Source organism: Bombina bombina, chromosome 2 (assembly GCF_027579735.1).
Source record: "Bombina bombina isolate aBomBom1 chromosome 2, aBomBom1.pri, whole genome shotgun sequence".
Lineage (NCBI taxonomy): Eukaryota > Metazoa > Chordata > Amphibia > Anura > Bombinatoridae > Bombina > Bombina bombina.
Genome location: NC_069500.1, coordinates 558,399,880 through 558,426,835, shown reverse-complemented (window position 1 = coordinate 558,426,835; position 26,956 = coordinate 558,399,880). Strand labels below are relative to the sequence as shown.

General features: G+C 39.7%; 1 protein-coding gene across 2 annotated transcripts in view; it reads right to left on the bottom strand.

Annotated features, from left to right (window-relative positions):
* Positions 1 to 26,956, bottom strand: part of FANCC (FA complementation group C) — a 1,120,322-nt gene that overhangs the window by 357,986 nt on the left and 735,380 nt on the right. The gene's annotated exons all lie outside the window — the stretch shown is intronic.

Sequence of the window (26,956 nt, the reverse complement as noted above, 5' to 3'; positions counted from 1 at the left end):
ATAGTTGTACGCTTAGCCAGAGTAGAAATAGCTCCCTCCACCTTAGGGACCGTCTGCCATGAGTCCTTTATGGTGTCAGAAATGGGGAACATTTTCTTAAAAACAGAAGGAGAAGCGAACGGAATACCTGGTCTATCCCACTCCTTATTAACAATGTCCAAAATCCTCTTAGGGACCGGAAAAACATCAGTGTAAACATGAACCTCTAAATATTTGTCCATTTTACACAATTTCTCTGGAACGACAATAGGGTCACAATCATCCAGAGTAGCTAAAACCTCCCTGAGCAATAAACGGAGGTGCTCTAGCTTAAATTTAAATGCCGTCATATCTGAATCTGTCTGAGGGAACATCTTTCCTGAATCAGAAATCTTTCCCTCAGACAGCAAATCCCTCATCCCTACCTCAGAACATTGTGAGGGAATATCGGATACGGCTACTAAAGCGTCAGAAGGCTCAGCATTTGTTCTTAACCCAGAGCTACTGCGCTTCCCTTGCAACCCTGGCAGTTTAGATAAAACCTCTGTGAGGGTAGTATTCATAACTGAAGCCATATCTTGCAAGGTGAAAGAATTAGACGCACTAGAAGTACTTTGCGTCGCTTGTGCGGGCGTAACTGGTTGTGACACTTGGAGGGAACTAGATGGCGAAACCTGATTTACTTCTGTCTGAGAATCATTTAATGCCAAATTCTTATAAGTCAAAATATGTTGTTTGCAATTTATAGACATATCAGTACAATTGGGACACATTCTTAGAGGGGGTTCCACAATGGCTTCTAAACAAATTGAACAATGAGTTTCCTCAGTGTCAGACATGTTAACAGGCTAGTAATGAAGCAAGCAAGCTTGGAAAACTCTTTATTTAATGAAAAAAACACAATTTGCAAAAACTGTACTGTACCTTTAAGAGAAAAAAAGGCATACACAAACTGCAAAACAGGTTAAAATTGCTTCAAAAATTCCGGAATTTTAACAGTGTACCCCCTAAGCCTTAGAAGGATTGCACCACAAGTAAAAAAGCAATAGACCCCCAAATGAAAAAAACAGATTGATAAGTGTCTAAAACCGGTTAAAACCCACTAAAGCACCTTGCCACAGCTCTGCTGTGGCCCTACCTGCCCTTAGGAAGCTTCAATTAGTCCCTCAGAAGACTCTCAGGACTTCAGGAGAAGTTGCTTGCTGCTTGTAAATGTAGGCCTCGCCCACCTCACTCGATGTTGCTGGGGCCTACACAAAACTAACAAACCCTGCCTGAAAGCCATGTGGGTTATAAACAACCCCAAAGAACCCTCAAGCAAATGTCCCATAAAACAGAAAACATTACTCCCAGACACAAAAACGTTTGTCCCAAATTCACATAAACTGAGTGCCCACAAAAAAATTAACCCTTTATGCAAGCTAGTAAAAACCTCTGATAACGCTAGGATTACTGCTTACCCTTCCCCTAATGGGGACACTGTCAGCCTTTCTGAGTTAACACAGTCTCTGCAGAAAATATGACTGAACATACCTCATTGCTGTATAGCAAGAAACCGTTCCTCTCACTGAAGTTTTCCTGTACTCCTCAGCTCATGTGGGAACAGCAGTGGACCTTAGTTACAAATGCTAAGATCATTATCCTCCAGGCAGAAATCTTCATCTATGTCCTGCCTGAGAGTAAATAGTACAACACCAGTACCATTTAAAAATAACAAACACTTGATTGAAGCTAAAATAAAACTTACAGTTTAACACCTCTTCTCTTTACCCTTCCTGCTTAGAGCCAGCAAAGAGAATGACTGGGGGGTGGAGTTAAGGGGGGAGCTATATAGACAGCTCTGCTGTGGTGCTCTCTTTGCTACTTCCTGTCAGGAAGGACAATATCCCACAAGTTAGGATGAATCCGTGGACTCGGTACATCTTGCAAAAGAAAGCAGCACATCTCCAGGTGCAATCAAAGCAGGCTGGGACCTCTCAGTCAACCAGTAGACTGTACTTAGGTGTAGTCAGCGTCCGTTCACCAGCCACACGATATATATACAAAAGATAATAAAAAAAGAACTCCAAAATAGAGGCAGCAAGTGTATCAAAAAGCATATATTTATTAAAGTAGTACCAGACAGGTACGATTTTCACCTCTAGATCAAAGTAGTACCAGACAGGTATATTTTCCGTTTATCATAAAAAGGTATTTGTCGCTATTAGTGGGATCAAAACACATGAACACGCCACTGTTATTATAGGGGCACTCATTTATTAATTTATTATATTGGGTACACCACAGAGGCCTTTTTTCTGTTTAGAACAACATTCTGTGTCACTGTGGTGACGTGTTTTTAAATTTTATTTCATCTTTATTATTTTCCTATACTATTTTAATGCAGATTGCCATTTGTTTCTGTCTCATGTTTGCTACTATAAGTATAACAATGTTATTATTATTGTTATTTTTATGAGCCTACAAAAGATTATGGTTTTATTCCAGTGAAGAGGTTCTTTTGAACTATGTATACGTGTAATGATTGTCACATACTCATATGGGTTTTAGACAAATCTTTTGTATATTCTTTGCAAAATCTTTTGGCTGTGAGGTCTTTATGTGGGAAGGTCTGTTTACATTGGTTACCATCCCAACTAATTACCTACTGATTGTATACACAGGTGATTGTAATCAATGGCTCCACTTACCAGAGTTTTTTTTATCCTTTTATATAGCAAGTGTATTCCATTTAATTTTTGTATAGCCTGAGGAAACGGCCCTTTTGGATGCTGAGAAACACGTCGCTTTGTTTTTAATAAATATATGCTTTTTGATACACTTGCTGCCTCTATTTTGGAGTTCTCTTTTTATTATCTTTTGGATATATACCGTGTGGCTCGTGAACGGACGCCGACTACACCTAAGTACAGTCTGGGCGACTGAGAGGTCCCAGCCTGCTTTGATTGCACCTGGAGGTGCGCTGCTTTCTGTAAGTCTGACCAGTAATTACGAATTTTGTTTATCAAAACTGTACTGGGCTATGGATATCGTTTTTGTCACTGACAGGAATAGGAATCTGGTTGCTGCTTGCTGGTTTCTATATGAGTGTCTCCTATGTGGGCATACAGTGAGCTGGACCACTGCTAATCGATTCAGCCTGCGTTACTCGCACCTTTAGGGTGCTCTATCTTTGTGAGTATAATATGTCACTTCACATTGTTCTCTTATTGTGCAGACGTTACTAGGCCATATTGGCGCCTCTGTGTCTCCTCCTTCCTAGATTCATCACCAGGGACAGACCTTCCTTTTGACAGAGTGCTGCCTTCCATTGGATGTTGGATTAAATGGACTTTTTATTTTAAATTATATATTCTTTTTATTATTTTTTTTTTTTTTTGTTTGTCTCACCTATTATTTGAGCTGTTGAGCTGTATTTTATGCATTAGATTCTTCTTTTGGGCTCTAGTTATTTTTAGATTTGGATTTTAGGAAGCGCCCCCTATGGAACTGATGTTATTGTTATTTCCCATTTTTTTTTACGATAAATCTTTTTATTGAAATCGCAAATATTACAGTTACAAAATCATACAGTAGAAGGAAATTTCTTTTACAAGTAAAACTCAACAACTAACATAAATAAGAACATTAGTACAAATAAAAGACAGGAGCATATGATCACAGTACTTTCTGGTATAATCAATTAACACAACCAGAACCTTAGTACGGTTCAGCTTAGTGTAATTAGCATAAATCTTGTTCCCAAAGAAATATCACATCTGCAATGAAGTCCTTTTTACCAACGTAAGTGTAATGGATTTTCTCCAATTCTAAAATATGATTAACTTCTCTCATCCACATCTCGTATGATGGAACTATATCTTTTTTCCAAAACCTGGGTATCAGACGTCTAGCACAGTTAAGCATAATCTGCAAAAGCTTCTTCCTATATAGACATGGGGTTTTTGGTATATCACCCAAAAGGACCATAGTAATTGTAAGTTTGGTAGTGTTTCCTATAGTTTTCGTGAGTTTATCGCCAACAGCCTTCCAGTATGTCTGTAAGAGTGGACAGGACCACCATGTATGGGAAAGAGTGCCAATCTCGCCGCAGTGTCTCCAGCAATAGGGGGATGAGTTAGGGTAAATACTGTGAAGACGGCGAGGTGTTAAATACCATCTTGACATTAGCTTGAAGTTCATTTCTATTAAAGTTAGTGAAAGGGAAGCCTTTTTATTTTCCCTGAAAATACGACTCCAGTGAGTATCAGGTAGGTTTATGCCAAGCTCTCTTTCCCATTTATCAATAAATGTAGGTTTTTTAGAGGGAAAAGATCCTCTAAGTAATTTGTAAACTATTGAGATATGAGAGCTTTTAATAGAAGGGGACGTACACAGTGACTCGAAGGGGGTTAGGGGTCTGGTAAGGGTTGCTTTGTGTGGGCTATTGAATATGGCGTGTCTGACTTGGAAATAAGGGAACCACATATGAAACGGTGGGCCTAGCAATTGACCTATCTCTGCTTGTGTACGTATCAACCCGCCATGAAGGAGAATATGTGCTGGTATATTAGAAGGGGAACCTGCGATCAAAGGTGTTTGGATAGTCTGGGATTTTAAGAAAAGGGAGTTATTCAGTAGAGGGGTGAGGGGGGATATCCGCGTAGATATCAGGCTATCTCTAGCCAGTAGTTTATCCCATGTGCGGATAGTGGTTGCTATGAAATAGTCATTCCAAATCTCTAAGGGTCTCAGCTTTGGTGGAGTCCAACATTGATCACCTAGGTTAATTCCACCTGCCAGGTAGGTTTCCATTTGCACCCAGGGTTTTTCAGAAGGGGAATGTTTCCAGGCCACAATGCGTGCTAGGTGTGTCGCTCTGTAATAGTTTATCAAGTTAGGTGCTCCCAGTCCACCATCTTCTCTATCTAGAAATAGTGTTTCTCTGGCCACTCTAGATCTTTTGTGCGACCAGATAAACTGGTCAAATTTTTTTTGTTGCCGTATAAGAAATTGTGTAGGGATGTCTATTGGGAGTACTTGAAAGAGGTATAAAAATTTAGGGATAATACTCATTTTTATTGCATTTATACGTCCCATCCAAGAAAGCCGACCCTGTTTGTGCCAGGATTCCAACAATTTATTGGTTTCGTCTTGCAAAGGGGTATAATTAAGGGAGAATAGTTCAGTTTGTGTTGCTGATATGTCGATGCCTAGATACCTTATTTTCTTGGCTATCTGGAAAGAAGTGTATGTTGTGATAAAGTGTGTTTCTTCATCATTGAGATACAGTGATAGGATCATTGATTTATTCATATTGACTGAGAAATTAGAAACCGCTCCATACTCCTTCAGTTCTCCCAGTAGGGCCGGGACTGAGGTGAGAGGTGAGCGCAGGGTAAATATAACATCATCTGCGTATAGGAGACATTTCTGCAATAGACCACCAAAGGGGACGCCCTGTATATTATGATTACACCGTATTCTAGAGGCAAACGCCTCTACAGCCAAGGCAAATAGTAGGGGCGAGAGAGGGCATCCCTGCCGTGTGCCGTTATTTATGGGGATTTCCTGGGAGAGTGTGCCGTTGATCATGACAAAAGCTGTTGGGTTACTATAGAGGGCTTGTATGCGTGATATCATTGTACATGAAAACCCAAACTTTGACAGGATGGACCACAGAAAGTCCCAGTCCACCCTGTCAAAGGCCTTCTCGGCATCTATAGAGAGAAGCATCAAGGGTGTCTTGGAGGCAGAAGAGCTTGAGAGGGTATGCAGGACTCTAATGGTATTCTCCTTAGCTTCCCTTCCAGGGATGAAACCGACCTGGTCGGGGTGCACTAGAAAGGGAAGGAATTTGCTAATTCTCGTGGCTAACAATTTGGCATATAGTTTGATATCGATATTTATTAATGATATGGGGCGGTAATTAGTTACTTTCTCTGGTGGCTTGCCCGGTTTGGGTATCACCGAGATTGTGGCTTCTAGTAATTTTGTCGGAAGTTGATTAGTCTGGTCAATAGAGGTGTACATCTCCAGTAGGTGGGGGCTAAGAAGGGGTTTGAAGAGGTGATAAAATTTAGGTGTGAATCCGTCTGGGCCAGGTGCTTTTCCTTGTGGTAAGTCTTTAATGGCTAGTAATAACTCCTGTAAAGTAAACTGTTTGTCTAAATTTTCTATAGCAGTATCAGAAAGCCTAGGGAGCTGGGTCTGATCAAGATACGAATTTATTCGCTGCTGCTTATCTTCTGGACTTAGGGAGGGAATGTTATACAGGGAGGTGTAGTATTGTGCAAACTGATTAGCGATTTCAGTGTTATCAGAGTGGGCGACGCCCGAGGAGTCTATAATCTTAGTGATATGTGTTTTATATCGCTTTTTACGTAAGGATCTCGCCAGTAAGCGCCCGGCCTTATTGTTTTCAATGAAAAACTTGGACTCGGATGTGATAGCTCTCATATGTGCATTTTGTATTAAATATTGGTTTAAAGCTTCCCTGGCTAGTTGTGATCTCGCTAGTAGAGATTGTGACTGGGGGTTTTTTTTCAGCTCTTTTTCACAGTTATTAAACTCTGAGGTCAGAGAAGCAAATTGAGCAGCACGCTGTTTGCGTTGCCTATGCGTGTGACCCATAATCACCCCCCTTATGAAACACTTATATGCCTCCCAATTAGTTATTGCGGATGTGTCTAGATAATTGTTGAAAGAGAAATACTCTGTGGTTTTCTCTGCTATATCGGTGACTATTAAGGGGTCTAAGAAAATCTGATCATTTAGTTTCCAACGTTGTTGGAAGCCTGGCTTAGAGGTCCAAATAAAGGTGGAACAGACCATGCTATGGTCAGACCATGTAGTATGGTATAGTCTTGAGTCAACAAGGGAGGGAAGCATACTTTGTTCACAGAAGATATAATCGATACGTGTGTAAGTGTGTTGTGGGTTAGAAAAAAAAGAGAAATCTTTAGTGGATGGGTGGGTAGTTCTCCAAGAGTCAAAGAAGGGAATAGAGCATATTGCTCTCCAGTTGGCTTTTATCTGGGTGTTCCTGATATATGATCTGCCTGAGGACGTGTCTAGTGCAGGATTAATAGGGAAGTTTAAGTCGCCCCCTAAGAAGATGGGTCCCTTTGCAATATCAAGTATCTGGTTTATCACCCTATGGAAGAAGGGAGGTTTAGGGCAGTTCGGGGCATAAATGTTAGCTAGAGTTATAGGTCTACCAAAGTATAGCCCCACCAAAACAAGAAAACGACCCTCTTTGTCAAGATATTTAGTAAGTAGTTCAAAAGACGTACCTTTTCTAAAAGATATACAAACCCCATTATGTCTAGTCGGGCCTGAGCACAAAAAATGTTGGTCATAATGGAGTTTCGAAAGGGTGGGTTCATTTGATTTTTTAAAGTGCGTCTCCTGAATCATGATAATGTCCACTCTTTTTTTATAGAAATCGTGGAAGGCTATTGAGCGCTTTTGTGGTGAGACAAAACCTTTAACATTTTGCGTAGCTAGCTTAAACTGACTAGATTGTTTTGGTATTGACATGTATATGTTGTCTGGGACTTATAAAGAAAGGGAAACCAAGACGTACTGGTCACTTGTGTCGTGTGTATGGGAGTTTAGGTGTCAGAGAGTACAAATATATAAAATCAGAATATATAACTCTAAAACAAAGAAACAGAACAACTTGGAATAACTGTGTCCAAGGATAAACTGAAGTGATACAGTAAGAAGAGGGAGAGGGGGGGAGAAGGAAGGGGAACAAGGAAAGGAGGGATGAGGGAGGAGGGGAAGGGGGGGAGAGTAAGATTGGTGTAGGGTGAAAGTGAACCTGTATCTGTAGTCCTCTACCAGCAGGGGCGGAGGGTACTAGGGAAGAGAGTTAGGGGGAACAGACAGCTAGTGAGAAGCTGAGAAAGAGAGGGAAATGGGGGAAGGTACGGCCCGGTGGAGCCGCCCCGACAGACCTGGTATTATCAAGTGCATGTTCGAGACCAGAGACAATAATAATAATAAAAAAACAAACAAACATAATTTAAACAGTAAAACGTCAAACCTTATGCATGACATACAAATAATAAGATAACAGAACATTGAGCATTGTATATCAAACCATTGTGACATGAGAATAAACCAGCATTTATAAGCTTTTTTGGGAAATAACTTGATTTTTGCAAGTCAAAAGTCTCAATAAGTTCAAACAGCATAAGCGCGCTCAGAAATAGGATCTGTGGTGCGAGATTATGCATAGTCAGTTTCGTTAAAAGTCAAAGTGAAATAGAACAAGGTATCACCCTGTAGGGTGTGTGTACAGCCATATACTCACAAACTCTTGGGTATCGGGTCATGTAGTGACAGCCAAAGCAGAGTCCATCTGAGCTGCAATAGCTGTGCAAATCTTCTTACGCTGTTGTTTACCAATGATTTCAGACCAAAGTCTCCGCTGTGGCCTTGGTAAAAGAGTTGAAGCTTTGGAGGGTCCAGGGGCTGCGGCCTCAGGAGCCGGAATATCCAAAAGTTGGCAGAAATCATTAATATCCTCTGTAGAGGTGCATTCAAATCTTTTGCCATTTTTGATGATTTGTAGTGATACTGGGAATCCCCACCTATAAGGAATTTTTAGGGAGCGCAGATGGGCAGTGAAGAGTGCAAATTCTTTTCTCAATAACAGCGTTCTGGTCGATAAATCTTGAAAAATTTGAATTTTCGCACCTTGAAAGGAAAATGTAGGCTGTGATCTTGCCATTTGAAATATCTTTTCTCTATCCCTGTAGCTCGAGAAGCACACTATTATATCCCTTGGGGGCTGATTATCATTCGGTTTAGGCCTAAGAGACCTGTGTGCTCTCTCGATAGGTATAACATCAATCACTCTCTGGTTAGAGATGGCTAGGGACTGTAGAAGATTTTGTAGGTGTTCAGATATATCTTCATTTTTCACGGATTCAGGGATCCCTCGAATCCGAAGATTATTTCTCCTTGCTCTATTTTCAATATCGTCTATTTTATTCTCTAGGTCCGAAATCTGCTGCTGTTGACTGTCTATAGTGCGTGACATTTCAGAGACATCTCTAGTGATCTCTTCAGTGTGATCCTCAAGGGATTCGACTCTACTCCCTAGATCGTTTATATCTTTCTTGAGGGCAGCACATTCTGATTTAATACAGGATTTGACCTGGTTAATGAGGGCCTCCATAACTTTTAGTGTGACTGGGCCATCTTCACTATGGTGCTGAGTGTGAGGGGGGGATGCTGCTGATTGAACTGTGTCCGGGTTATCAGATAAATCCTCTTCCTCACTGCAAGCTTGAGATATCTCAGGTTTTTTCTTTTTGTGATCTGAGCTTTTAAAGAAGGTATTCACTGTTCCAGAAACCAAAGTTGTCTTTAGTGTCTTATCATTCTTGGTGTTTCTGCGTACCGCCATGCTGACAAAACAGGTACAGGCTTTTGCTCTTTCACAATGAAATTGAACTTTCCTGGTATATAATGTTGCAAGTCTATCACTAATATGTCACTGGGATTAAGGTATATCTTTCTTTATGACATTAAGTCAAAACATAAGCTGTACAGTAGTTTGTGTATACAACACCTCTTGCCCCTGGATTGCATTAAATTATCTCTGAGTTAGAAGCTGGGGGCGTTTTTTTGGGCCTTCAAGAGCTTTTAGAGCATTTTGGTATTTGGCATTATGCTGTTAATCACTCGTTTTTGCTCTCCATTATCCCAACGTGGCACTGCTTACCCTGTTACTATGATAGTCCTGCAGTTCTCTGAGGAAAGGCTTTTTCCAGCGTTCGTCACCAGAACGCATGAGCAGGCTTCAGATGCGGCCTCCTTTACGGATCGGGAGCCCAAACAGCTGTTCCGCCGTAACCGCGGCTCAGAAAATCAGTCCGGAGGTCCCCGTGTGCTTTACCCTCATGCCACGGTAGAAATCAGATCACTCCTGGCTATATATGTTCATCTGTGAGGAAGCTCCACCGCCGCCGTTTCAGGAGCTCTAACAAAGTGCGGCCATTCAGCACGCCCGCACGCTCCGCCCAGTTATTTCCCATTTTTATCTTCTTAACATCAACCCGACACTCGCTCGTTCGGGGCGACTGACCCTGTCCGCCTGCAGGGATAGTAAATCTAGCTGATAGTGACAGAAAAGTACAAAAAGAAATCACTCTAATGCGTTAATGCATTGTGTTTAACCCCTGCAAAGGCATTAAACACAAAGTTAAAGGCAGTTCCAAAGCAGCATTGCAATACTGAGAGCTAGCTGAACACATCTTGTGAGCCAATGACATAAGACAAATGTGTTTAGCCCCTTATCACCAGCTAGCTCCCTATAAAGCATTGCGACTCCTGAAACAACCTAGGTATACTTTTCAACAAATTTGATAATAGAAGTAAATTAGGGTAAAAGAGAACTGCATGCTCTAGCTCAGCGCTCGAAAAATGTGCCGGAAACTTTTGACCATCCCTATGATTATATATATATATATATATATATATATATATATATATATACTGTGTAAATATATATATATATCCAAGTAGAATGTGATAGAACAGAGGACTGATCTGTCAACAAGCAGCACCAAGTCTTGCTCTGGTCAGGGGAAGAATAATCAGATACCGTTAAGGACCAATTCAATAGAGGATAGTGCTGACACACCAATATATGAAAAAGTTAAAAATAGGTACGAGGGTAAACAGCGCTCAAAAATTCATAATACAAGAAATAAAACATAAATGGTGATTAAATATAATAGAAATAGTATCCTAAAAACAAAAATGAATGACATGTATAAAATTATTATTATAAAAATATTAGTCCACTGGAGTGTTAGTAGTAATGTGAATCCCCTTACCAGAATTTACCTCAATCTAATGAGGTAAGTAGCCGCACTGCAAGGGGTATGTGGGTAATAAAGCAGATGCATTCGGTATGGAAAAGGATGTCTTAATGTGCTTATTCGCCTCTTGGAGTAAGTCAAAAACTTACTCCAAGAGGTGGTTGGCAATCCTGAATATCCAGGGAGGAATTTATTGGATGTGAACCATTTTCATCACTACCTACTCAAAGAGATGGATAAGCACATTAAGACATCCTTTTCCTTTTAAGATACTATGTCTATTATATTTAATCACCATTTATGTTGTATGTCTTGTAAAATGAATTTTTGAGCGCTGTTTACCCTCGTAACATATATATATGTTCTCATGAGTCTTGGCTCTTTTGATATCATCTTTATTCATACATAATGGTTTACAACATTTCGGCCTCCACCTTGGCCTTGGCCTTTGGAAACCATAATGTATAGATAAAGATGATATAAAAAGAGCCAAGTCTCATGAAAACCTTTTGAAGTTAATGGACTACAGCTCTGAAGAAATATAAGTGTGCTTACTCCATATGCATGCGTGTATGTATGTATGTATATATATATATATATATATATATATACATATACCACCCATATACATCAACATCAGCATGTATACAAAAAACAAACAAAAAAAATGCTTTATATTAGTCAATACATATATAAAAGTGATGTATATACACACACAGGGAATTAAGAGTGTCTAGAGTGACTAATTCAGATAATCTAATGCATTTAGATATCGTGAAAAATAATACTAAAATTCAGAGCTCTAATGCTAACAACTTAATTTAAGAAGGGCAGGCTAAATTAAGCCTGGTAATAAATTGTATACATCAACAAAGGATTTGCATCCTTTTTGTTTATTTGTTCAGCCAAGAAACTGACTTAGATGATTAAAATAATCATTTAGATGATAGTGAGCATTTGCATCTTTCCACGTTCAGTCGGATGTTTTGCTGAGCTGAAGACGCCACACATGTGGATAGTGGGCATACCCTCACTATGTCATCCGGCGTCATTGGGTGTAATAACCAATCTCAGATAAGCACGTCATAGGGGCATGTATGTAGGTAAATAAACATAATAATGTGTGATATGTACTCCAGACCTTGAACGAACTATGTGTCACCTATTAAATACGATCACACAACATACCTATAAAGGGAGAACGTTGTAATCAATGTCTCTAACTCATCACTTACTCTGTGTGTCTAGAACTTGCGAATCTGCCCGTGTCTGAGTCTCACAGTCAGTGTGGTTATCATCTGACCCCTTCGAGTTATGGGTGGATTTGGATAGCGGGTGTTACCCTCAAAATGTCATCCAGCGGCATTGGGTGTAACTACCAATAACAGACCAGCACATCATAGGGTTGTGAATGTAGGTAAATAAACATAATAGAGAAAGAAATAGAGAGGGCGCCACTATTTATTTATTTCTCTAAATAGCTACATCTCTGCTCTCTGGGAACAAGAGGAGCTGCCTCCATAAAAACATTGACTATCAAGATTACTACATACAAACGGACTCTAATTATTTTTTCCACAGCCATCAGCCAAGTAAGATATACTCGATAAAGAACTGAGTAACTATTTGTAAAAATATTTTATGTCTAGAATCTTATTTCCATTTTCCATTGTATTGTCTATTTTGGCCTATAACAGCGGCCTTTGTATCCCCCTATGAGATACCATACAAATAAACATAATAAAATGTGATATGTACTCCGGACCTTGAACAAACTATATGTCACCTATTACATGCGATCATACAACATACCAATGTTTGGAGAATAATGTAATCAATGTCTCTAAATCATAAAATACTCTGTGTGACTAGAACTCGCACATTTGGCCCGAGTCCGAGTCTCACAGGAGGTGTGGCTATCATCTGACAGCTGATCACTTAGAGTAAGGGGTGGATATTTCAATATTTAAGCACAGTCATAAGAAATCCCCTATAGTGGAATACATACCCTAAATAATGGAGGAACAAATATCACACAATATTCTCCTGAGAAGAGGAATATCAATGAGGACCTGAAACGACACTGGACTGTTGTCAATAGGGATCCAACATTACCTTTTAAAGAGTATGGACCTCCGATGATTGGATACAAAAAAGGCAGATCACTTAGAGATCAATTAATGTTAACGGATCCAGACCACTGCTATGAACAGAAGAACTGCTTAAGGAATAAGGAGAAAGGATGTTTTAAGTGTTCAGGATGCACTACATGTAATTCCATGATTCAAGGGACACAGTTTAGACATCCCCATACAAACCGTAGATTTGACATCAAGTTGATTCTAGCATGTACCACTACACATGTTATATACCTTTTGAATTGTGTGTGTGTAAAGTTTTATATAGGGAAGACCAGTGACAACATTTGAACCAGGATGGCCAACCATCGATACTCCATTCGAAAGGCCATCAAAAAACAAAGTAGTGACTTACCTGTAGCAAGGCACTTCATGATGTGCAAACATATTGTGAGTGATCAAAGATTTATTCTTATTGATCACGTACCACCCTTGAAGAGAAGATGGGACAGAAACCAACGCCTCTTACAGATTGAGTCCAAATGGATTTTCAAACTAAATACCTTTTACCCCAATTAATTGAACCATCAAATAGACTGGCAATGTTTTTTTTGTAATCTTCTAGGGAACATCTTTAGTGTATGTGTCTTATTCCTCTTGTTACCATAACCTCTATGCATTAGCTTAGATTTATTGATAGCTACATCTATAAAGTATGGTATATGGAGATTTATCTATATGCTCCACACTTAGTTAACAACTTTTAGTTTCGTCACTACGCAGATAGATCATAGTTACATTACTGAAATTACACATATTTGTCACACTGACATATTTGTCTAATATAGATAGTTATCTTCATCACTAGTAGTATATATGGGGCTAGACTCTATATCTGTACACAATTTATTCATACACTTATGTAGTCTTTGTAGACATTTGTAATTTGTTCCCCCTTCTCTATTTGTTCCTCATTATGTAGGCTATGTATTCCACTATAGGGGATTTCTCATGACTGTGCTTAAATATTGGAATATCCACCCCTAACTCTAAGTGATCACCTGTCAGATGATAACCACTCTGCCTGTTAGACTCAGACACGGGCAGATTTGAGAGTTCTAGTCACACAGAGTATGTGATGAGTTAGAGACATTTACAACATCATTCTCCTCCCTATTACATGCAATCTATTACATGATTGCATGTAATAGGTGACATATAGTTTGTTCAAGGTCCGGAGTACATATTACATTTTATTATGTTTATTTACCTACATTCACAGTCCTATGATGTGCTGATCTGTTATTGGTAGTTACACCAGATGATGCCGGATGACATACTGAGGGTAACGCCCACTATCCATATGCACCCATAACTCTAAGTGATCGGCTGTCAGATGAAAAGCACACTGCCTGTGAGACTCAGACACGGGCAGATTCACAAGTTCTAGCCACACAGAGTAAGTGATGAGTTAGAGACATTGATTACAACATTCTCCCTTTATAGGTATGTTGTGTGATCAAATTTAATAGGTGACACATAGTTTAAGGCCCGGAGTACATATAACACATTATTATGTTTATCTACATACACACCCCTATGACGTGCTGATCTGAGATTGGTAGTTACACCCGATGACATACTGAGAGTAACACCCACTATCCACACATGTGGCGTCTTCAGCTCAGCAAAACATCAGACTGAATGTGGTAAGATGCAAATACTCACTATCATCTAAATGATTATTTTAATCATCTAAGTCCATTTCTTGGCTGAATAAATAAACAAATAGGATGCAAATCCTTTGTTGATCTATATATTAAATACAATATATTACCAGGCTTAATTTAGCCAGTCTTTCTTAAATTAAGTTGTTAGCATGAGAGCTCTGAATTTTAGTATTATTTTTCGCGATATCTAAACACATTAAATTATCTGAATTAGTCGCTCTAGACACGATTACTGCCCTGTGTGTGTATATACATCGCTTTTATATATGTATTGACTAATATAAAGCATTTATTTTTGTTTGTTTTTTTTGTATACAATGCTAATGTTGATGTATATGGGCGATTCTTCTTTGATGAGGGGTGGGTCTGTAGCACCTGTTAAATACACTCGGCTAGATTACGAGTTGTGCGTTAGAGGCTATGCGGTACCAACGAGCAGTTTTTGCTCAACGCTCACTTACATGCATCGCTGGTATTACAGGTTTTTACAAACCCAGCGTTAAAAGACAAGAAGTGAGCGTTGAGCAAAATTGTGCTCATTACCGCACTCCAATACCAGTGATGCTTAAGTCAGCGGTGAGCTGGTCGTACGTGATCGTGCACAATTTCCCCATAGGAATCAAGGGGGAGAGCCGGCTGAGAAGAATTCTAACACCTGCCAAAAAGCAGCGTAAAACTCAGTAACGCAGCCCCATTGATTCCTATGTGGAAAGAAAATTTATGTCTACACCTAACACTCTAACATGAACCCCGAGTCTAAACACCCCTAATCTTACACTTATTAACCCTAATCTGCCGCCCCTGACATCACTGACACCTACATTATATTTATTAACCCCTAATCTGCCGCTCCGGACACTGCCGCCACCTACATTATAGTTATGAACCCCTAATCTGCTGCCCCCAACATCGCCGACACCTACATTATTTTTAATTAACCCCTAATCTGCCGCCCCCAATGTCTCTGCAACCTACCTACACTTTTTAACCCCTAATCTGCCGCCCCCAATGTCGCCGCCACTATATTAAAGTTATTAACCCCTAAACCTAAGTCTAACCCTAACCCTAACACCCCCTAACTTAAATATAATTTAAATAAATCTAAATAAAATAACTATCATTAACTAAATTATTCCTATTTAAAACTAAATACTTAACTATAAAATAAACCCTAAGCTAGCTACAATATAACTAATAGTTACATTGTAGCTAGCTTAGGGTTTATTTTTATTTTACAGGCAAATTTGTATTTATTTTAACTAGGTAGAATAGTTACTAAATAGTTATTAACTATTTAATAACTACCTAGCTAAAATAAATACAAAAGTACCTGTAAAATAAAACCTAAGTTACAATAACACCTAACACTACACTATAATTAAATAAATTAACCATTGCCCCAAAGTAATCAGCTCTTTTACCTGTAAAAAAAAAATACAAACAACCCCTACAACAGTAAAACCCACCACCCACACAACCAACCCCCCAAATAAAATACTATCTAAAAAAACCTAAGCTCCCCATTGCCCTGAAAAGGGCATTTGGATGGGCATTGCCCTTAAAAAGGCAGTAAGCTCTTTTGCAGCCCAAAGTCCCTAACCTAAAAATAAAACCCACCCAATACACCCTTAGGGGGGAGGTGCAAGAGGAAGAGGAGAAGGAAGAGGACAAAGAGGAGGAAGGGGCAGACCAATCAGGAACAAGTACAAAGTATAAAGGTTATTAATTTATCTCAAATAACACTTACTAATGAGGAACTATCTGTATTAGGAATGGGCCTAGGATTTGTGCCAACAAAGAAGTTTAACCTCATTGAAACTATCATTGATGTTAACAGATTGGTTAGGGATCTTACCCTAAAGAAGTTTTTTTCTAATAAACAATTACAACATTCAACTCAGGCACCTAATGGTTCCTCTCTTGAATATCCTGATTATGATCAACATAACATTCATGACATCATTGATTTCAATGAGGGTTGTGATTATTTTGCCCTACAGGGTCTTTTCGCAGAATCCTACTTTTCAAAGCTTCACTATTAAATCTAAGCATACGGGGTTCAAACCCAAGTCCGTCTTCTACCCTACTAAGGAGAGGTCCCTTTTTGGAGGCCTTTCACCATAGGGTGGAAGAGGATTTGATCAAATTGACTAAATATCATAGAATAGATCAAAACAATTTGTCCATGGAACAGCTGCGTGCCCTTGACAGCCTGAAAGAAAGAGATACGATTGTCATCAGACAGGCTGACAAGGGAGGCAGTATAGTTGTAATGGACAAAGTATCATATACCCAAGAAGCAGAACGTCAGATTAAAGATCCTGAAGTTTATATTAACTTGCACAAAGACCCCACTGCTGATTTTAAGCGTGAGTTGGTGAATTTGCTGGACAATGGGCTGGAACTAGGGATTCTTGACCAAGAAACTTTTGATTTTTTAAATGTTCAATCACCAGTTATTCCTATCTTCCATCACCTCCCCAAGGTTCATAAATCCTTGGAGGAGGTGAAAGGAAGACCGATCGTTTCAGGAATAGGTTCTTTATTTGAGAACCTTTCAGGCTGGATAGAGTCTCTGCTCCAGCCCATCGTCTACTAATTACCTTCTTATTTGAAGGATACCACTCACCTTCTTAACAGCTTGGATAAAGTCTTCTGGAATGAGGAGTGTGAATGGCTGACCGTTGATGTGGTCAGCCTTTACTCCACTATACCACACGAACATGGATTAGAGGCTATTAAATTCTCTCTAGACATGTATACAACCTTTGATGATAATCTTAAATTGAACACAATTACTTTAAGTTTGGGGATGGTTTCTACCTGCAGAGACGTGGGACCGCTATGGGGGCTAAATTTGCCCCCTCCTATGCCAACCTGTTTATGGGTTGGTGGGAGCGGTCCCACGTCTTTGGAGAACAGAATCCATTTAGGTCCAAAATTAAGACATACAAGAGATTTATTGATGATCTCTTGTTTGTGTGGATGGGAGGAACTCAAGATAAGGCAGATTTCATTAAGTATTTAAATGACAATCAGGTCAATCTCAAATTCACTGCTGAATCAGGAATTGCAGAGATACCATATTTGGATGTAATCCTTAAGGGGTCAGTTTCCACAGGCAAAGTAGCTTCTAGTCTGTATAGAAAGCCCATATCTTCTAATACCATCCTCCACGCAAAATCCTCACATCCAAAACATACTGAGTATGGCGTAGCCAAAGGCCAGTTTATCAGACTCAAGCGCAATTGCACTTTTGAGTCTGATTTTTTAGTTGAGGCAGATAGGCTGAGGTACCAATTAATGGAGAGAGGGTATTCAAATAAGACAGTAAATAGGGCTTTGCTTGAAGTCAAGAGACTAGATAGGGACATAATCCTACAGGGTTCTAAAAATAAAAATAAACATAGATCCCAGGATGACAGACCTTGCTTTGTCACGACTTACAGTCCACAGTTCGAGGAAATATGCAATATTGTGAAAAGGCATTTAACAATTGTGACAGGAGAAGACAGTTTGAAGGACTATGTGTCAAAGGGATGTAGCTTTATTCCCAAGAGGGGTGCAACATTAGGCAATATATTATCGCCACCCATGATACAAAGTAAGAATAAGAGAATTAGCAGCTGGCTCACCTCCAAAGGTCATTATAAATGTCACTTCTCACAATGCATAGCTTGCAATCATATGAGACCCACTAAACACTTTCAGTCTTATGTAACCCAAAAAGTATTTGACCTAAGTGAGTGTACGAATTGTCGCACAAAATATGTGATCTATCTTGCAGAATGCTCCCAATGTAAATTACAGTACGTGGGGTGCACCTCAAGGGAGGTGCGCTCATGTATAAGGGAGCATTTAAATAACATTGAGAAAGAAATAGATTGTTCAGATCTTGTGCGACACTTCATACAAGTGCATGATAAAAAGGTTACCACTTTTAATTGGTGTGTAATCGAACGCATACAAACAGGTCCCAGGGGTGGAGATAAAACAGTGAAAATGTTCCACAGAGAAGCCTTTTGGATATTTCTATTGAGAACCAGAAGACCTCATGGCTTCAATATTAGTGGCGACATAATTAATTTTTGGAAAAGAATTTAACTTAAGTGTTTTTTGAAAATTCTTTAAGACACATATTTTTGCTTATATCCATTTTAGCACAGCATAATTTGGGTGATATATAAATAAAAGCCCAAATAAGTATTTTCAATAAAGAATAATATTAGCTTTGAAAATTTAAGTGTAAGTGTTTACACTCAGCTAATTACTCAGGGCTTAACACAGTAGGCAAATAATATTCTGTTATAAGTTATTTTGTTTTTGTTTTATTTTTATTATCTCTCTATACACGCATTCTATGGAACCATATATCACAAATGTTTAAGTTTATTTATTCATTCCACCATGTGCCCAGATGAGTTTCAAGGTCTGTTTTTAGAAAATTCAGCCACAGTGTTTTTGTAATAATTTAATTAAGGTGGCTATTTAAAGATTGATTAGCCACTAAGAGAGCATCTACGATTAAGGCATACTAGCCGAAACGCGTCAGATGCCATGCTAACAGCACTGCCTGTGTGCAGTTTTAACTACCTGACATGTTGTATCCTGTGAAGGAGGAATAAAAAGTTTACTTAACTTTTTCTGAGGCTCGCTGGTTTTTCTTTACGTCTGGACAATATAATTAATAGTTACATTGTAGCTAGCTTAGAGTTTATTTTTATTTTACAGGCAAATTTGTATTTATTTTAACTAGGTAGAATAGTTACTAAATAGTTATTAACTATTTAATAACTACCTAGCTAAAATAAATACAAAAGTACCTGTAAAATAAAACCTAAGTTACAATAACACCTAACACTACACTATAATTAAATAAATTAACTAAATTAAATACAATTAAATAAATTACATACAATTTGCTAAACTAAATTAAATTAGCTAAAGTACAAAAAACAAACAAACACTAAATTACAGAAAATAATAAACAAATTACAGATATTAAAACTAATTACACCTAATCTAATAGCCCTATTAAAATAAAAAAGCCCCCCCAAAATAAAAAAAAAACCCTAGCCTAAACTAAACTACCAGCAGCCCTTAAAAGGGCCTTTTGCGGGGCATTGCCCCAAAGTAATCAGCTCTTTTACCTGTAAAAAAAAAATACAAACAACCCCTACAACAGTAAAACCCACCACCCACACAACCAACCCCCCAAATAAAATACTATCTAAAAAAACCTAAGCTCCCCATTGCCCTGAAAAGGGCATTTGGATGGGCATTGCCCTTAAAAAGGCAGTAAGCTCTTTTGCAGCCCAAAGTCCCTAACCTAATTTATTATTATTATTATTATCGGTTATTTGTAGAGCGCCAGATTCCGCAGCGCTAAAAATAAAACCCATCCAATACACCCTTAAAAAACCTAACACTAACCCCCTGAAGATCGACTTACCGGGAGACGTCTTCATCCAAGCCGGGCCGAAGTCCTCAACGAAGCCGGGAGAAGTCTTCATCCAAGCCGGGCGAAGTGGTCCTCCAGACGGGGAGAAGTCTTCATCCAGACGGCATCTTCTGTCTTCATCCAGACGGCATCTTCTGTCTTCATCCATCCGGTGCGGGTCCATCTTCAAAACATCCGACGTGGAGCATCCTCTTCATCCGACGGACTATCGACGAAGGAAGGTACCTTTAAGTGAGTCATCCAAGATGGCGTCCCTTAGATTCTGATTGGCTGATAGAATTCTATCAGCCAATCGGAATTAAGGTAGAAAAAATCCTATTGGCTGATCCAATCAACCAATAGGTTTGAGCTCGCATTCTATTGACTAATTGGAACAATAGATTTTATTTTAATAGATTAGGTGTAATTAGTTTAAATATCTGTAATTTGTTTATTATTTTTTCTGTAATTTAGTGGGGGGGGGGTTTGAACTTTAGCTAATTTAATTTAATTTAGAAAATTGTATGTAATTTATTTAATTGTATTTAATTTAGTTAGGTTCGGTTTTATTTTACAGGTACTTTTGTATTTATTTTAGCTAGGTAGTTATTAAATAGTTAATAACTATTTAGTAACTATTCTACCTAGTTAAAAAAAATACAAACTTGCCTGTAAAATAAAAATAAACCCTAAGCTAGATACAATGTAACTATGTATACAATACAGCTAGCTTAGGGTTTATTTTATAGGTAAATATTTAGTTTTAAATAGGAATAATTTAGTTAATGATAGGAATATTTATTTAGATTTATTTAAATTATATTTAAGTTAGGGGGTGATAGGTTTACGTTTAGGGGTTAATAACTTTATTATAGTGGCGGCGACGTTGAGGGTGGCAGATTAGGGGTTAATAAATATAATGTAGGTGTCGGAGACATTGGGGAAGGCAGATTAGGGGTTAATACATATAATGTAGGTGTCGGCGATGTTGGGGGCAGCAGATTAGGGGTTCATAAATATAATGTAGGTGGCGGCGGTGTCCAGAGCGGCAGATTAGGGGTTAAAAATTTTATTATAGTGTTTGCGATGCGGGAGGGCTTCGGTTTAGGGGTTAATAGGTAGTTTATGGGTGTTAGTGTACTTTTTAGCACTTTAGTTATGAGATTTATGCTACGGCGTTGTAGCATAAAACTCTTTACTGACTTTTAAATGCATTAGGACTCTTGGAGGTAGAGGGTGTACCACTCACTTTTTGGCCTCCCAGGACAGACTCGTAATACCGGCGATATGGAAGTCCCATAGAAAAAAGACTTTACGAAGTTTACTTAAGTCGTTTTGCGGTAAGGCCAAAGAAGTGTACGGTACACCTAAACCTTCAAGACTCGTAATACCAGCGGGCGTAAAAAAGCAGCGCTAGGACCTCTTAACGCTGCTTTTTTACTCTAACTTAACGCACAACTCGTAATCTAGCCGACTGTTTGTTATCCACATTTTGACTTAGTCTGATGAAGGGGTAAGATCCCTGAAACGTCACTGTTTTCTTGTGTGCCAATAAAGCACTATTTTCACAAATCCAGTGAGTGCATGCCGTTTATGGGACTGTGAATTTGCTTGCTTGCTTGCACCCTGGTAGCTGTCCTGGAGTTGAAAGTGCGCGCTGCTGGAGTAATTATAACAGAATTTATGTTTACCTGATAAATTACTTTCTCCAACGGTGTGTCCGGTCCACGGCGTCATCCTTACTTGTGGGATATTCTCTTCCCCAACAGGAAATGGCAAAGAGCCCAGCAAAGCTGGTCACATGATCCCTCCTAGGCTCCGCCTTCCCCAGTCATTCGACCGACGTAAAGGAGGAATATTTGCATAGGAGAAATCATATGATACCGTGGTGACTGTAGTTAAAGAAAATAAATCATCAGACCTGATTAAAAAACCAGGGCGGGCCGTGGACCGGACACACCGTTGGAGAAAGTAATTTATCAGGTAAACATAAATTCTGTTTTCTCCAACATAGGTGTGTCCGGTCCACGGCGTCATCCTTACTTGTGGGAACCAATACCAAAGCTTTAGGACACGGATGATGGGAGGGAGCAAATCAGGTCACCTAGATGGAAGGCACCACGGTTTGCAAAACCTTTCTCCCAAAAATAGCCTCAGAAGAAGCAAAAGTATCAAATTTGTAAAATTTGGTAAAAGTGTGCAGTGAAGACCAAGTCGCTGCCTTACATATCTGATCAACAGAAGCCTCGTTCTTAAAGGCCCATGTGGAAGCCACGGCCCTAGTGGAATGAGCTGTGATTCTTTCAGGAGGCAGCCGTCCGGCAGTCTCATAAGCCAATCTGATGATGCTTTTAAGCCAAAAAGATAGAGAGGTAGAAGTTGCTTTTTGACCTCTCCTTTTACCAGAATAAACAACAAACAAGGAAGATGTTTGTCTGAAATCCTTTGTAGCATCTAAAAAGAATTTTAGAGCACGGACAACGTCCAAATTGTGTAACAAACGTTCCTTCTATGAAACTGGATTCGGACACAAAGAAGGTACAACTATCTCCTGGTTAATATTTTTGTTGGAAACAACCTTCGGAAGAAAACCAGGCTCAGTACGTAAAAACCACCTTATCTGCATGGACCAGATAGGGCGGAGAACACTGCAGAGCAGATAACTCAGAAACTCTTCTAGCGGAAGAAATTGCAACCTAAAACAAAACTTTCCAAGATAATAACTTAATATCTATGGAATGTAAGGGTTCAAACGGAACCCCTTGAAGAACTGAAAGAACTAGATTAAGACTCCAGAGCCTGAACAAACGCTTAAACGTCTGGCACAGCTGCCAGCCTTTTGAGAAGTAAAACAGATAAAGCAGAGATCTGTCCCTTCAGAGAACTCGCAGAAAATCCTTTCTCCAAACCTTCTTGTAGAAAGGAAAGAATCTTAGGAATTTTTATCTTGTTCCATGGGAATCCTTTAGATTCACACCAACAGATATATTTTTTCCATATATTATGGTAAATTTTTCTAGTTACAGGCTTTCTAGCCTGAATAAGAGTATCTATTACAGAATCTGAAAACCCATGCTTTGATAAAATCAAGCGTTCAAACTCCAAGCAGTCAGTTGGAGGAAAACCAGATTCGGATGTTCGAATGGACCCTGAATAAGAAGGTCCTGTCTCAAAGGTAGCTTCCATGGTGGAGCCGATGACACATTCACCAGGTCTGCATACCAAGTCCTGCGTGGCCACACAGGAACTATCAAGGTCACCGAAGCCCTCTCCAGATTGATCCTGGCTACCAGCCTGGGAATGAGAGGAAACGGTGGGAATACATAAGCTAGGTTGAAGATCCAAGGTGCTACTATTGTATCCAATAGAGTCGCCTTGGGATCCCTGGATTTGGACCCGTAACAAGGGACCATGAAGTTCTGACGAGAGGCCATCAGAACCAAGTCTGGAATGCCCCATAATTGAGTTATTTGGGCAAAGATTTCCAGATGGAGTTCCCACTCCCCCGGATGCTCCTCCATCGCCAGGGAACTCCTTGTTACCCCCTGATGGTTGATATATGTAACAGTCGTCATGATGACTGATTGAAACCTTATGAATTTGGCCTTTGCTAGTCGAGGCCAAGCCTTGAGAGCATTGAATATCGCTCTCAGTTCCATTATGTTTATCGGGAGAAGAGAGTCTTCCCGAAACCATAGACCCTGAGTTTTCAGGGGTTCCCAGACCGCGCCCCAGCCCACCAGACTGGCGTCGGTCGTGGCAATGACCTATTCTGGTCTGCGGAAGCTCATTCCCTGTGACAGGTTGTCCAGGGTCAGCCACCAACGGAGTGAATCTCTGGTTATTTGATCTACTTGTATCGTCGGAGACAAGTCTGTATAATCCCCATTCCACTGTCTGAGCATGCCCAGGTGCAATGGTCTTAGATGAATTCGTGCAAAAGGAACTATGTCCATTGCCGCAACCATCAACCCTATTACTTCCATGGACTGCGCTATGGAAGGAAGAAGAACAGAATGAAGTACCTGACAAGAGCTTAGAAGTTTTGAATTTCTGGCCTCTGTCAGAAAAACCTTCATTTCTAAGGAAACTATTATTGTTCCCAAGAAGGGAACTCTTGTTGACGGGGACAGAGAACTTTTTTCTATGTTCACTTTCCACCTGTGAGATCTGAGAAAGGCTAGGACAATGTCCGTATGAGCCCTTGCTTTTGACAGAGACGACACTTGAATCAGGATGTCGTCCAAGTAAGGTACTACTGCAATGCCCCTTGGTCTTAGCACCGCTAGAAGGGACCCTAGTACCCTTGTGAAAATCCTTGGAGCAGTGGCTAATCCGAATGGAAGTGCCACAGGTAATGCTTGTCCAGAAAGGCGAACCTTAGGAACCGAAAATGTTCCTTGTGGATAGGAATACGTAGGTACGCATCCTTTAAGTCCACCGTGGTCATGAATTGACCTTCCTGGATGGTAGGAAGGATCGTTCGAATGGTTTCCATTTTGAATGATGAAACCCTTAGAAACTTGTTTAGAATCTTGAGATCTAAAATAGGTCTGAATGTTCCCTCTTTTTTGGGAATTATGAACAGGTTGGAGTAAAAACCCATCCCTTGTTCTCCTAATGGAACAGGATGAATCACTCCCATGCTTAACAGGTCTTCTACACAGTGTAAGAATGCCTGTTCGAAGATAATTGAGACCCGTGGAACCTTCCCCTTGGGGGTAGTTCCCTGAATTCCAGGAGATAACCTTGAGAAACTATTTCTAACGCCCAAGGATCCTGAACATCCCTTGCCCCAGCCTGAGCAAAGAGAGAAAGTCTGCCCCCCACCAGATCCTTCCCAGATCGGGGGCCAACACTTCATGCTGTTTTGGTAGCAGTGACAGGTGACTTGGCCTGCTTACCCTTGTTCCAGCCTTGCATCGGCCTCCAGGCTGGCTTGGTTTGAGAAGTATTACCCTCTTGCTTAGAGGGTGTAGAATTTGAGGCTGGTCCGTTTCTGTGAAAGGGACGAAAATTTGGCTTCTTTTTAGCCTTAAAAGACCTATCCAGAGGAAGGACGTGGCCCTTTCCCCCAGTGATGTCTGAAATAATCTCTTTCAAGTCAGGGCCAAACAGTGTTTTACCCTTGAAAGGGATGTTAAGCAAAAGCGCTCTGCGCGCCACGATAGCAAACCCTGAATTATTCGCCGCTAATCTAGCTAATTGCAAAGCGGCATCTAAAATAAAAAAGAGTTAGCCAATTTAAGAGCTTGAACTCTGTCCAAAACCTCCTCGTACGAAGATTCTTTATTGAGCGACTTTTCTAGTTCTTCGAACCAGAAACACGCAGCTGTAGTGACAGGAACAATGCATGAAATTGGTTGTAGAAGGTAACCTTGCTGAACAAACATCTTTTTAAGCAAACCCTCTAACCTTTAATCCATAGGATCTTGAAAGCATAACTATCTTCTATAGGAATAGAAGTGCGTTTGTTTAGAGTAGAAACCGCCCCCTCGACCTTGGGGACTGTATGCTATAAGTCCTTTCTGGGGTCGACTATAGGAACTAATTTCTTAAATATAGGGGGAGGACAAAAGGTATGCTGGGCCTTTCCCACTCCTTATTTACTATGTCCGCCACCCGCTTGGGTATAGGAAAAACATCGGGGGGCACCGGAACCTCTAGGAACTTGTCCATCTTACCTAATTTCTCTGGAATGACCAAATTGTCACAATCATCCAGAGTAGATAATACCTCCTTAAGTAGATGCGTGGAGATGTTGAAATTTAAATTTAAAAGTTACAATATCAGGTTCTGCTTGTTGAGAAATTTTCCCTGAATCTGAAATTTCTCCCTCAGACAAAACCTCCCTCCTGGCCCCTTCAGATAGGTGTGAGGGTATGTCAGAACAGATATCATCAGCGTCCTCTTGCTCTTCAGTGTTTAAAACAGAGCAATCACGCTTTTTCTGATAAGTAGGCATTTTGGAAAAAAATGCATGCAATAGAATTATCCATTACAGCCATTAATTGTTGTATGGTAATAAGTATTGGCGCACTAGATGTACTAGGGGCCTCTTGTGTGGGCAAAACTGGTGTAGACACAGAAGGGGATGATGCAGTACCATGCTTACTCCCCTCATTAGAGGAATCATCTTGGGCAATATCATATCTATGGCATTATTATCCCTACTTTGTTTGGACATTATGACACAAATATATCACATATATTTAAATGGGGAGACACATTGGCTTTCATACATATAGAACATCGTTATCTGATGGTTCAGACATGTCAAACAGGCTTAAACTTGTCAACAAAGCACAAAAAACGTTTTACAATAAAACCGTTACTGTCCCTTTAAATTTCAAACTGAACACACTTTATTACTGAATATGTGAAAAAGTATGAAGGAATTGTTCAAATTTCACCAAAATTTCACCACAGTAACTTAAAGCCTTAAAAGTATTGCACACCAAATTTGAAAGCTTTAACCCTTAAAATAACGGAACCGGAGACGTTTTTACGTTTAACCCCTATACAGTCCCAGGTATCTGCTTTGCTGAGACCCAACCAAGCCCAGAGGGGAATACGATACCAAATGATGCCTTCTATAAGCTTTTTCAGTGGTTCTTAGCTCCTCACACATGCATCTGCATGCCATGCTTTCCAAAAACAACTGCGCATTAGAGGCGCGAAAATGAGGCTCTGTCTATGACTAGAAAAGGCCCCCAGTGAAAAAGGTGTCCAATACAGTGCCTGCCGTTTTTATTAAAACAATCCCCAAGATTTAACAACTATTAAAAGTAATAATCTGCCAAATATACTTAGTAAAGTAATCGTTTTAGCCCAGAAAAATGTCTACCAGTTTTTTAAGCCCTAATGAAGCCCTTTATTCTTTTACTTAAACTAAGAAAATGGCTT